This window comes from Pteropus vampyrus, unplaced genomic scaffold (genome assembly GCF_000151845.1).
Source record: "Pteropus vampyrus isolate Shadow unplaced genomic scaffold, Pvam_2.0 Scaffold392, whole genome shotgun sequence".
Lineage (NCBI taxonomy): Eukaryota > Metazoa > Chordata > Mammalia > Chiroptera > Pteropodidae > Pteropus > Pteropus vampyrus.
Genome location: NW_011889173.1, coordinates 93,516 through 104,223, shown reverse-complemented (window position 1 = coordinate 104,223; position 10,708 = coordinate 93,516).

Genomic DNA, 10,708 nt, shown 5'->3' with positions numbered 1-10,708 from the left:
ATGTTGTTGCAAATGGCTGTATTTCATCTCTTCTTATGGCTGAGTCATATTCCATTGTATACATGTACCACAGCTTCTTTACCACTCATCTATCGTAGGACACTTCGGTTGCTTCCATGTCCTGGCCACTGTGAATAATGCTGCTGTGAACATCGGTGTGCAAATATCTTTATGGATATGATTTTTTAAGTCTTCGGGGTAAATGCCCAGTAGAGGGATTGCTGGATCATATGGTAGGTTAGTTTTTTGAGGAACCTCCATACTGTTTTCCATAGCGGCTGTACCAATTTGCAGTCCCACCATCAGCGTATGAAGGTTCAGGAAGAGAGGGCTTGTATTGGTCCAATTTGATAGACGAGACAGCTGAGGCTCAGAGAAGTTAAATGGCAGCAGATAAGAAGGAGCAAAGCCTCGACCTGGAGGATCGAATTTATTTCACAGCCTAACTCTCTTAGACCTACACAACAGGCTTCCCGGAGGGACATAAGCAATACTAGACCTTTAGCAAAGTAATGGTACTACTGCTGCGGAGAATGAGACTTAAAGTATGTTTCATCTCATCAGACTGATGTCGTGATAAGCATAAGTGTCCCCAATTTGTGACATCTTTACATTATGCCCATAGACCCTTGAACTGAATAACGAGTCTTCCTCTCAATAAGAGACAGACAGCTTAGACACAGGGGAGGGGGATTTTTTTTCTTGGTTCTAGGAACTAAATGCTCCATGTAGTCAAACGATCCAAGAGGTTTGAGTAGAGCCTCTGCCCAGACAGAGGAACGGTCAAATGGTAACGAGGGCAGGTCTGGGTAGGAGGCAAGCAACAAGGGGCTGAGGTGGCCACAGAGTCTTTCTTATTAGTAAAACCGGGCTGTCCAAGTCCTTGTCTAGCAGGCAAGGAAAACATAGATGTGTATAGGCAAATGGAAATTTCCAGAGGCCCATTCTCTGAGCGGGGCTCAGTCCTGGGGGAGCCTAGAGGTGCAAGTGATGCGAGATGGAGGAGGGGCCCTGTGGTGGCATTGGCTAATGCCATCCAAGTAGGACCCCCGGAGGAAGCCCAGCTGCGAGAAGGGGATCCACCCCCCGAAAAGGACTGGTGAGGTCCAAGAAGCGTTCCAGGGCCTCAGACCTTGAAAATAAGGAACAAGCAAATATATAGGATAATTGCCAGCCGATAAATGTGCTTGTTCTGTATAGGGATCTCACTAGGAGGCATTAAAGCGATGATAAATATTTAATGCATTTTTGAAGGCTAAACTATGGTATGACTTTGACCTGAGTATTTTCCAAAATTTACTACATGCGAGGCTTTAGCCTTGGCCTTTGGAAAAGCTGGAGTCGCATTGTAAAGTACAGCAATGACCTCAGTAGTAATCTAGCAGCTGACACGCTGAGAAATTATTATAACGTCATGTTTAAAATTAACTTAAATCTGAACTACTACTACTGAATGTCTTAAAAAGAGAATCATTTTATTTATTTTGAATAAAACTTCAGATTTATTCTTACATTTTTAAAGTTCGTTCTGTAATGGTGCTATTTGTCTTTGACCAAATATCAATCATACCGATTGGCCGTTAGGCACTGAGCTAGAGTATGCATTTATTGCATTTCTAAATTCTTTTGGAAGTGACTGAAGGGGAGCAGAATATGCCACCCCAAAATGTGCCACTTTGGCATCTAGATTATTTTGAGCTAAAGTCCATCAAGACGCAGCAGACTCCAGGAAAACATTTACCTCTCTCTTACCTACCCAAAAGGAATTCTGTATGGGGTCTAGCTCAGAAAGAGAGCTATGACCAGAGATAACTCTTTATCCAAAAGCCTTAGCTGCAGGTCAGGGCCAACCTCCGGTTACCAAACACCTGCTCCTCTACAGCCTGTGAATCGCCCTCTTCCTCTTCGAAGCCCGAGGCCACATCCCACTCCTGAGCTCAGGATGGCACTTCGGTCTCAACTGCCCACCTTGCCCTTGAGTCTCATATCTTTTGGGCTCCCATATGAAAGAAATTATATATTTTTTCTGTTAATCTGTCTTATCTCAATTTAACTATTAGACCCATCAAAAGAACCTAGAAGTGCAGAGAAAGATTTTCCTCCCCTACATAACTAATAGAATTATGTCATCCCATTTCTTGGTATCTTGTGGATATTAATTTGTGTCTTAACATTTATTACAATTACCAGTTATAAAATCCTTAATAGGTACATATATATATTTTCGTGATTGGACTTGTTAAATACTCACCAAGCCCATTTCCTCTTCTTCCTGGTCACAGAGGTGAGCTCTGTGGTCCCATTTCTCTTGCCATCAGATGTGGCCACATGGCTGAGTCCCAGATAACGGTATGTGAGCAGGTGGGATGTATGGCATGTCCAAGCTGGGCCCCAAACAGCGTTTCTCATTCTCTTTCCCACCTGCCAGCAGATGGAGAGAAAGGTGGGGAACAAGCACGCTGGGCTGTGATGGAGTGTAAACCCTGGAGAAGGCGGGCTTTATCTGTCAGAGCAGCTGGCATTACTCTTAACCCTTGTCAAAAAGAATTTCAAAAAATGTTTAAAAACAACCCAGGACACCAGGAACTGTCTAGAAGAATCTAAGTTGTTATTTTGCTTACTACTTTCAAACTTTAAGGGTCACATGTGGTCTGATTGGGTGTGGGTGCTCCTAGGCAAAACGGTGGCATAAGCTCTAAAATCCCCTGAAATGACTCATGGGGAGAAAAACCAAATTAGTACTAGAAATCCAGTGGAGTGCCACTCAAGTACCAGAAATAAGGGAAATGTTCTGGTAGACGTTGTACCGATGTGTTATAGCACATTAAGTAACCATCGCGTTGAGTAACAATGATTCATGGACCATGGGATGTGATCATTATGTGACTTCCCTTCTGATGTCCACTGTGTCATTACATCGGTCTGATGGGCTTGTTTTTTCTTTGCCCTGGACTAAAATGCTGGTCCCATTACCTTTTTTTTTTTTTTTTTTAATTCTTAGGTAATAAAAGGTCACATAGCCATCTTAAGTCAGAACACAGGCTCAATCTTAAATGCCCGGTCTATTTAATAAAACTCTGACTCTGATTTAAAGTTGAGACTTCAGCACAGGTCTACAGCAGGCTAGCAGCCCAAGGTGGGAGAAAGCAGTGGGGAGCTGGGTGGCGGCTCCCACTTTCCTGCCTTGATCTCCTGCTCCTCCCCTGTTAGCAGGCTACACCATGGCTCCCGACTTCTCCAGGGGTGAGCTGCGGGAGGAGGAGGGGCAGGGTTACTGTCCATGGTGGCGGCCTGTGAGGGCAGTGTGTTGGGGGGACCTCACTCGACTACTATCGCCTGGCCTGGTGGTTGTTGGAAGCAGACTCTTTGTCCCCTGGCTCTGGAGACCACTCTGTCGCTCAAATTTTAACAAAAATAGATATTACATCCAAAGACGAGACATTTATTTATTTTTTCACTATCTTACAATTTTAATTGTCAATTATACCTCGATAAAGCTGTGGGGGCGGGGAGGGGAAGAAGATGGAGTAGCCGCAGTCTGCACGTGAGCGTCATTGCCCAGGTGGAAGACGTCTCAGACTGAGGACACCACAGGATCCCAGAATTTATACAGCCGAGAGCTTCGTGTGCCAGCAGACTGAACGCGTAACCACGACTTCTAGAGTGTGCTCAGGAAGATATTTATTCTTTTAGTGCTAAGAACACTAAAGGTCTTAGTCTTTTTACTCCATGTGATCAAAAAAAAAGTTGGAGTCAGAATAAAATATTCGTGCTTACCTTAAACAATGCATTTTAACTTAAAATGTGCAAGTGCGTACTCGTGCAATACTTTTTAGATAAAGAGCCAGACGTTACTGGAGCTACCCATCACCACGCTCATGATGCTTTCTCTCTCTATTTCCATTTTCGGTTCTCTGAAGTGGAGTGGGAACTTAAAGACACCTGCACAGCAATCGAGACTTTAATTTTTCAATTATTTTCTCAATCAATCTTATATTTCTTTTGCTGACATCTAAGTGATTACTTTCAGTGGCTCACCTTTATTGAGTCTTTGTAAAGCATTCCATTCAGTTTTTATTAAAAAAACCTTTTTTCCTTTTCAACTCATTTTTTAAATCAGTTTACGTGGTACTTAATTAAATCGTACAATTTTAATAACTGGTAAATAGGTAAAACTAGACCTAAATCTATTTTGGGAACAAATACACCTGACTCTTGGTAAGTGTCCAACTCGACTGTTGGGGGTGATAGTGAGGGACCTGGCCTTGATCATTACAGGGCTGTGGGCATCTGTCAGTATGCTCCACAGAGGAACCCAAAGATGTCTGTTAATCTGGAAAGTTGTTGAAGTGGACAGTGTATTAAAATGCTTCTATTATATTTATTCTGCCTGGAACAGCATGGTAGAGTGGAAAAGCATGGGCCTTGGGATCAAGCTGACCTAGGTTTAAATCCTGTGTTATTTGCTTCCAGCTTAGAGACTTGGGAAAAATACTTATTCCTTCTGAATCTTGATTTCTTTATTTGTAAACCTTGGTAAACTAGTCATGAAGATTAAACAAAACCAATTAGTAAAGATGCTGGCACTTAGGTATTCAATAAATCATAGCTGTTATTTATCTTCTTGTGTGTGTGTGTGTGTGGTTGTTTCCCTGTTAATTTTCCCCCAGTTGAAAATCTGGTTCTGTGTTCTGTTTTCCAGGTTTGCCCAATACCCCAAAGTTTTGCACACAGCTGTTCAAAATAATGCTGCCAAAGGACATTTGTAATCGTCTACAACTGCCTTTCCCCTTTTGATTCGGAAACTTATGGGTAACAGTGTATATGTCTCTTCCTTTGTATGCAGACACAAAAATTCTTTCCCAGACTGTTGTCGCCATTCAGCCTAACATTGCTCTAATTTATTGGTTTTTCACCTTTTTTTTTCTTCATAACAGATTCTAAAAACTTCTTTATTCTTCCTTAGAGGTTGTTTGTCTTCCTTCTAATTGCAAGCTCATCAGACCAAGCTTCAGGCCAGCTTCATGGAGGAGCTGGAGTATTGTCACCTGCAGTGAGCAGTGTGTCCCGTGCATCACCTGCCTGGCTCCTTAGGGTGAAGCCAGCTGTCTCTCATCTTCTCGTGCCCCCTTCTCCGTCTCTGACCGTACCCCTCAGTTTTGTAATGATTTTACCTCAGTGGGGGTGATTTGGCCCCCAGGGGACAGTTGGTAATGTTTGAAACATTTTTGGTTGTCACAGCCGGAGGTGGGTGAGTGTTACTATATCTAGTGGGTAATGGCCAGGGAGGTGGGTAAATATCTTACAATACACAGGACAGCTCCGCAAAACAGAGAATTATCTGGTCCAAAATGTCCACAATGCTGAGGTTGAAAAACCCCGCTCTCTGAGTTTTGGCCTTTGACCCCCAATTCCAGACTTTGGGTAGCCTCAGGCCTTCCTGCCAGCACTTCCAGACACCACTATCTTTCCAGGGTGACAGGTTCCCCACGACTGCAACAAAGCTCCTGAGAGTGGGGACGATGGCTGGTTGTACACCCCACTCAGGACAAGCTTAGCATCCAGAGGACAGCCAGTACATCACTGTTCAATGATTAACAATAGACCATGAAGCTTAGAGCACAGATTGAAATCCTTTCTCACCCACCTTCCAACTCCAGCTAATGGACTCAGCTGTTAATAAAGGCAGGATTATGGATTCCCCAAAGCCTGGCTCAGAGCTGGAGAGGCTCACGTTTTGGAAAACCTGTGCAGATTTGGCAGCCTTCCCGTCAGAAAATATAGAATTAAGAGCTGTCTTATTTAGAATCAAGGCTAACACAGAGTGTTAGGATCGACCTTTTCCCATCTTGCTCCCTTCTCTTGCCCTTGGAGAAAGGGGGTTCCAGGACCTCTGCGCCCTGAACATTGGGGCAGGAGGGGGTGGATTTGGACACCAGTGCCCACTTTTCACCTCCAAAGGTGGAGGCACCACTGGTCTTGGTGAGCATGGCAAGGAAGCGCCTACCAGGCCGCCCTGGTGGCTACACAACCAATCAAAGCAACGTCTGCCTGGAAAAAGGGCCGGGGGTCGAACAGAGGCATGGCCGCATCTGGGCAGGTGCAGGGGTCTGCATGACAGAGAGCTGGGTGGGGTGAAGCTGAACCAGCCAAGTCACCTGCATGAAAACTCCCACACATGTGGGCACCGTGAAAGTGAGGTTGAGACAGACCAAGATAGAACACAGCTCTTTTCTCTCAGGCCCTGACAGTGACTAGAGCTGGTGTCACTAGTACCTGGGGCCAGATGACACCAAATCAGCTGAGAAAGACCATCCCTTAGGCTCCTCTTCCCCTCTCTGCAGGCGGGTGCCAGCGAGCCTTGGGGTGGGGTGGGGGGAGCGTGTGGGGGAGGGCCCAGGTGGGAAGGAGACCCTGCAATTGTGATTATAAACTCAACAGTGGCTGACGTTTGGTAACCAGAGCCCATTACAGAAATCACTGAGCTGCTGCATTAGTTTGCTTGGGTTGCCATGACAAAATGCCACACACTGGGTGGCTTACATGACAGAAATATATTTTCTCACAGTTCTGGAGGCTGAAAGTCTGAGATTAAGCTGTTGGCAAGGTTGGTTTCTCCTTAGGTCTCTCTCCTTGGCTTGTAGGTGGCAGCCTTCCTGCTACGTCCTCCCACCTCGTCGCCCTTTGGCCGGTGTGCGCGTCTGGGTCCTTAGATCCTCTTCTATTAAGGACGTCAGTCATACTAGTTTGGGGCCTGCCCTAACTCTCTTATTTTAACTTAATTACATTTTAAAGGTTCTATCTCCAAATATAGTCACATTCTGAAGTACTGCGGGTTAGGATTTCAACACATGCATTTTAAGGGACGCATTCTGCCCATAAGAACTGGATTAAGTTCTGAGCTGGTCTGGGACAAAACAAAGATATCTGTTCAAGGTGGGTGGAAATGTATGGGATCGATGTTGAGGTTAAGAATGCTTTTAGTTTGTACATCACTGATAGGACACTCTTCAAACCCAATACGAGAGTAATCGATCAGCCTTCTTTCATAGTTAACCAGAGTATCTTGCACCAACATACAGCTGACTAGTTCTTTAAACTAAATTAATGTTCTTAGGGTGGAAAATGGGCTTGTTTTACATGATTTTATCCAACTTTCCACCAAAGGGCCAATGCAGATGTAAACCAGCACCAGGATAGAGTGATGTGGGCCAGGATGGGTCATGCCAAGATGGGATCCAAGGTCCGTGCTGTCCCCAGCAGGCTGAGTTCTGGCATGAACCCTCATGGCGTATGAGGCCCACTCTGCTTCCTCAGCGTGGACCTCCTGGTATGGGGTGCAGCCCTCAGTAGATGCTGGCCAGGAGATGTAGCCAGCCTGAGATCTGGATGCTTGGTCATTGCCCTCAGTGGTCTGGGTAATCCATCTTGGGTAGTTCTTGAGAGTTATTCTTAGGACTGTGCCCCTGATTCAATCTCACTCCAATGATAAACCCTGGGATACTATTCGGAATTTTGTGGTATGATGACCGACAGATCGCCCCTCCCCTTATGTAGAATGCATTAGCCATGTTATTTTTTAACCTGGTATGATGGTTAATTTTATGTGTTAACTTGGAAGGTGTTTTTTAACTTGGAAGGTTAATTTAAATGATTAACATTTAAATTAGTGAATCTTGGGTAAAGCAGATTGCCTTCCATAATGTGGGAGGGCCTCGTCCAATCACTTGAAGGCCTGACTAGAACAAAAACTGACCTCCTCGAGCAGCGGGGAATCATTCGTCAGATCGCCTTTGTGCTGGAAGCACACCGTTGGCTCTGCTGGGTCTCCAGCCTGCAGGTTCACGGTGCAGATTTGGGATTTGCCAGCCTCCATAATCATGTGAGCCAAATTCCTTACGATACATCCTGTTCTCTCTTTACATACACATCTTATTGGCTCCATATCTCTGGAGAACACTGAGTAGTATACCTGGAGTAGTGGTGACGGTGGGTCATTTGGGAAAGACGTTGCGGTCTTCATGGAGGGATCTTATGGAGGGATCGGCTGGACTCTAAATATGAGACCACCTTTCCTTTGACTCTTCCTCCATTCCGTTCTGTTTTCCCAGGTCTGATTCTCTCCATAGACGGTGTGGGAAGATCAGTCAGGTGGGCCAAGGTGAAGGGCAGCTCCAGGAAGCTGAGTCTTCACTTAGGCTAAGATGCAGATGTGTTTAAAGGGGTAAATGACCCAAGGTGAGAACTAGGAGCAGAATCAAGCTTCAAGTCCAAGACTTATGACCTGGGCCATATGCACAAGATGAGGCTGGAGATCAGTCAAGAGCTGAGAAGACAGGATAAGTTGAGAAGCAGCATAAGAGAGAAAAATTTCAAAACTCGGGCTACACACAAACTAGATTGGGCTGAACTCAAATTTATTGTGTGCAAGGAATGTGGGAGAACAGTTTTAAGGCACTGAATTATGTCAGGGTAGCAGAGCAATACATTCAAAGTGCACCTCTACTACCTAGTAGCTCTGTGTGTGACCTTGGTCGAGTCACTTACTATCTTTGTACAAAAGAGGAATAATAAGCCATTTCACAGAGATGCTGTGTGAATTAAGAGACGATGCAGAGTGTTTGACCCAGGACCTTGCACGTGTTGAGGATCTGCTCAATAATATTGGTTCTCTTCTCCCTTTATGAATACGATCAACGCACCACACGTTTTGTTCAATAAAACACTTTGATTCTGAGCCAAGCTCCCCCTTTCTTTTCCAGTAGTTAATGTGTTCTAGTTATAATTAGCCTGCTGATGTGGGGGATAAAAGCCCACTTTGAAACCTTTGTTAATATTACTATATCTCTGTCATCACTTTCTCTGTTAGCCTGGATCACTGGTTTTATTTTAGCCATCTAGATACTACTCTTGGTCCTATTACCAATCCAACTTATGTAAAGGGAAAGTTGATACAGCAATTCTCACTTAGATTCCTGCCTGGGTAAGATTTGTGATACAAAGTTTGAAAAGGAAAGGGGGAGAGAGAGAGAGAGAGAGAGAGAGAGAGAGAGAGAGAGAGAGAGAAGAGAATATAGTTAAGGTCATTCCATTAATGGTCAGAGTTCACATTCCAGTACATGGAAATCATGCCTTGTAGAAGGATACGTAGCAGAGATTGCTATTTTCTAATCCATAACTCATTTTCCCTTTAGTTACAGAATTCAACTTTCTTCAGACTGAAAATGCACGCAGCTATCATGGGGCAACTCTGAGGACAGAGAAGCCTCAGCCCTTGATGACTTCATGGCCCTGTCATCCCAGTCCTGCACTACCTGCTCCAGATCGCTTTTGCATAAGGAAATGTACTCTTCTATGTTTGAGACACAGCGGCTGGATCTCTGCTGCTAGACTATGGATGCAATTAATAATTGGCTCAAAATGATTTCACCTCAATCCACATTTTGCCTCTTCCAACCAACATTCGTCTAGACTGTGGTGGGTCTGAGGATGACTGCGAAGTAGCCTTCAGAAGTTTATTCGAGGGGTATATACAACCATGGTGCCCTGATGTGGCAGATGACATCCTGAGCTGGCTGGAGGAATTTGGGACAGATCGCAGTCAACTGTAATCTATCTAACTCCTTGGGCCAATTAAATGAGTACTGCTTATAGTGGCCACATAAAAAAGAAAGAGTCCTGTTTATTGGGTGGGGTAGACAAAGAAGATAAGAAACTTTCTTCTCATTAATAACTATTGCCCCCAAACCCTTGGTCTCAGATACTCTCACACTTGGGTTGTCTTCTATGAAAGACATGATGTTAGAGACACTTCTACTTGACTGTTACTGTCACTTCTCTACTCCCCAATCTTTGTTGCTTGTTCAAAAGGGCATGTCATAGTGGGGTGGGGGTGGGGGGACTTTAAATCTCAAGGTATCATTGTCTGTACAAACAAGAAGTACATTGATGCAGCCTGACTGGGCTGTCTGGGAAATATCCTTACAGTGATATTTTGTTTTCACTAGATCAAGCCCTCTTTTTCGTGATGGATCTGTCACTGAATTCTGTTGTTTCATCCCTCAAAATCCCTTTTCTTCCAGTTCCCATAGCTGGTGCCCTAAAACTGACTCTTGGTACCTCATGTTAGGATTCAGCTTCCTGCCCCTCATGATTTTAATGACAGGCTACTATGCCCGAAAAACCGATGTGCCTTGCTTCATCTAAAATGCTTCTCAATTTCCTGTTACCAACCATATGTTTGTGTTTTTTTTTTAAATTTTAAATTATTGGCTTTATTGTTCTGTCCTGAAATTTTAACATTTACTTAAAACCCTATAACAGAAACAGATATGTAAATCCACTGAGACTGCAGAAACGTTTTCAGACTTTACTCCTTATACATTCTTCTAATTATCCACACAAAACTAACTGCTCATAGAGAAGGTTTTAAGCTATATTAATGATTTTAAAACAAGCACAAAACACTAAAAACAAGAAATCTTCCTCTCTTTCAGGAGAAATGTTTTATGTTATCCTGTTTAAACATCTCTGGTATCAGTTCTGGGTGAACCAGGTGGGTCTCCTCCTGTACAGCATGGTGGTCTCTACCGTAGCAGCCTTAAAAGGGCCCCCTTCTTGTTTACCATGTTTATTTTAAGGACAGCACAGTCTGTTCCGAAGCAGAATCTCCTACTTCAACACAACACACCCTTATTTTCACATTCTC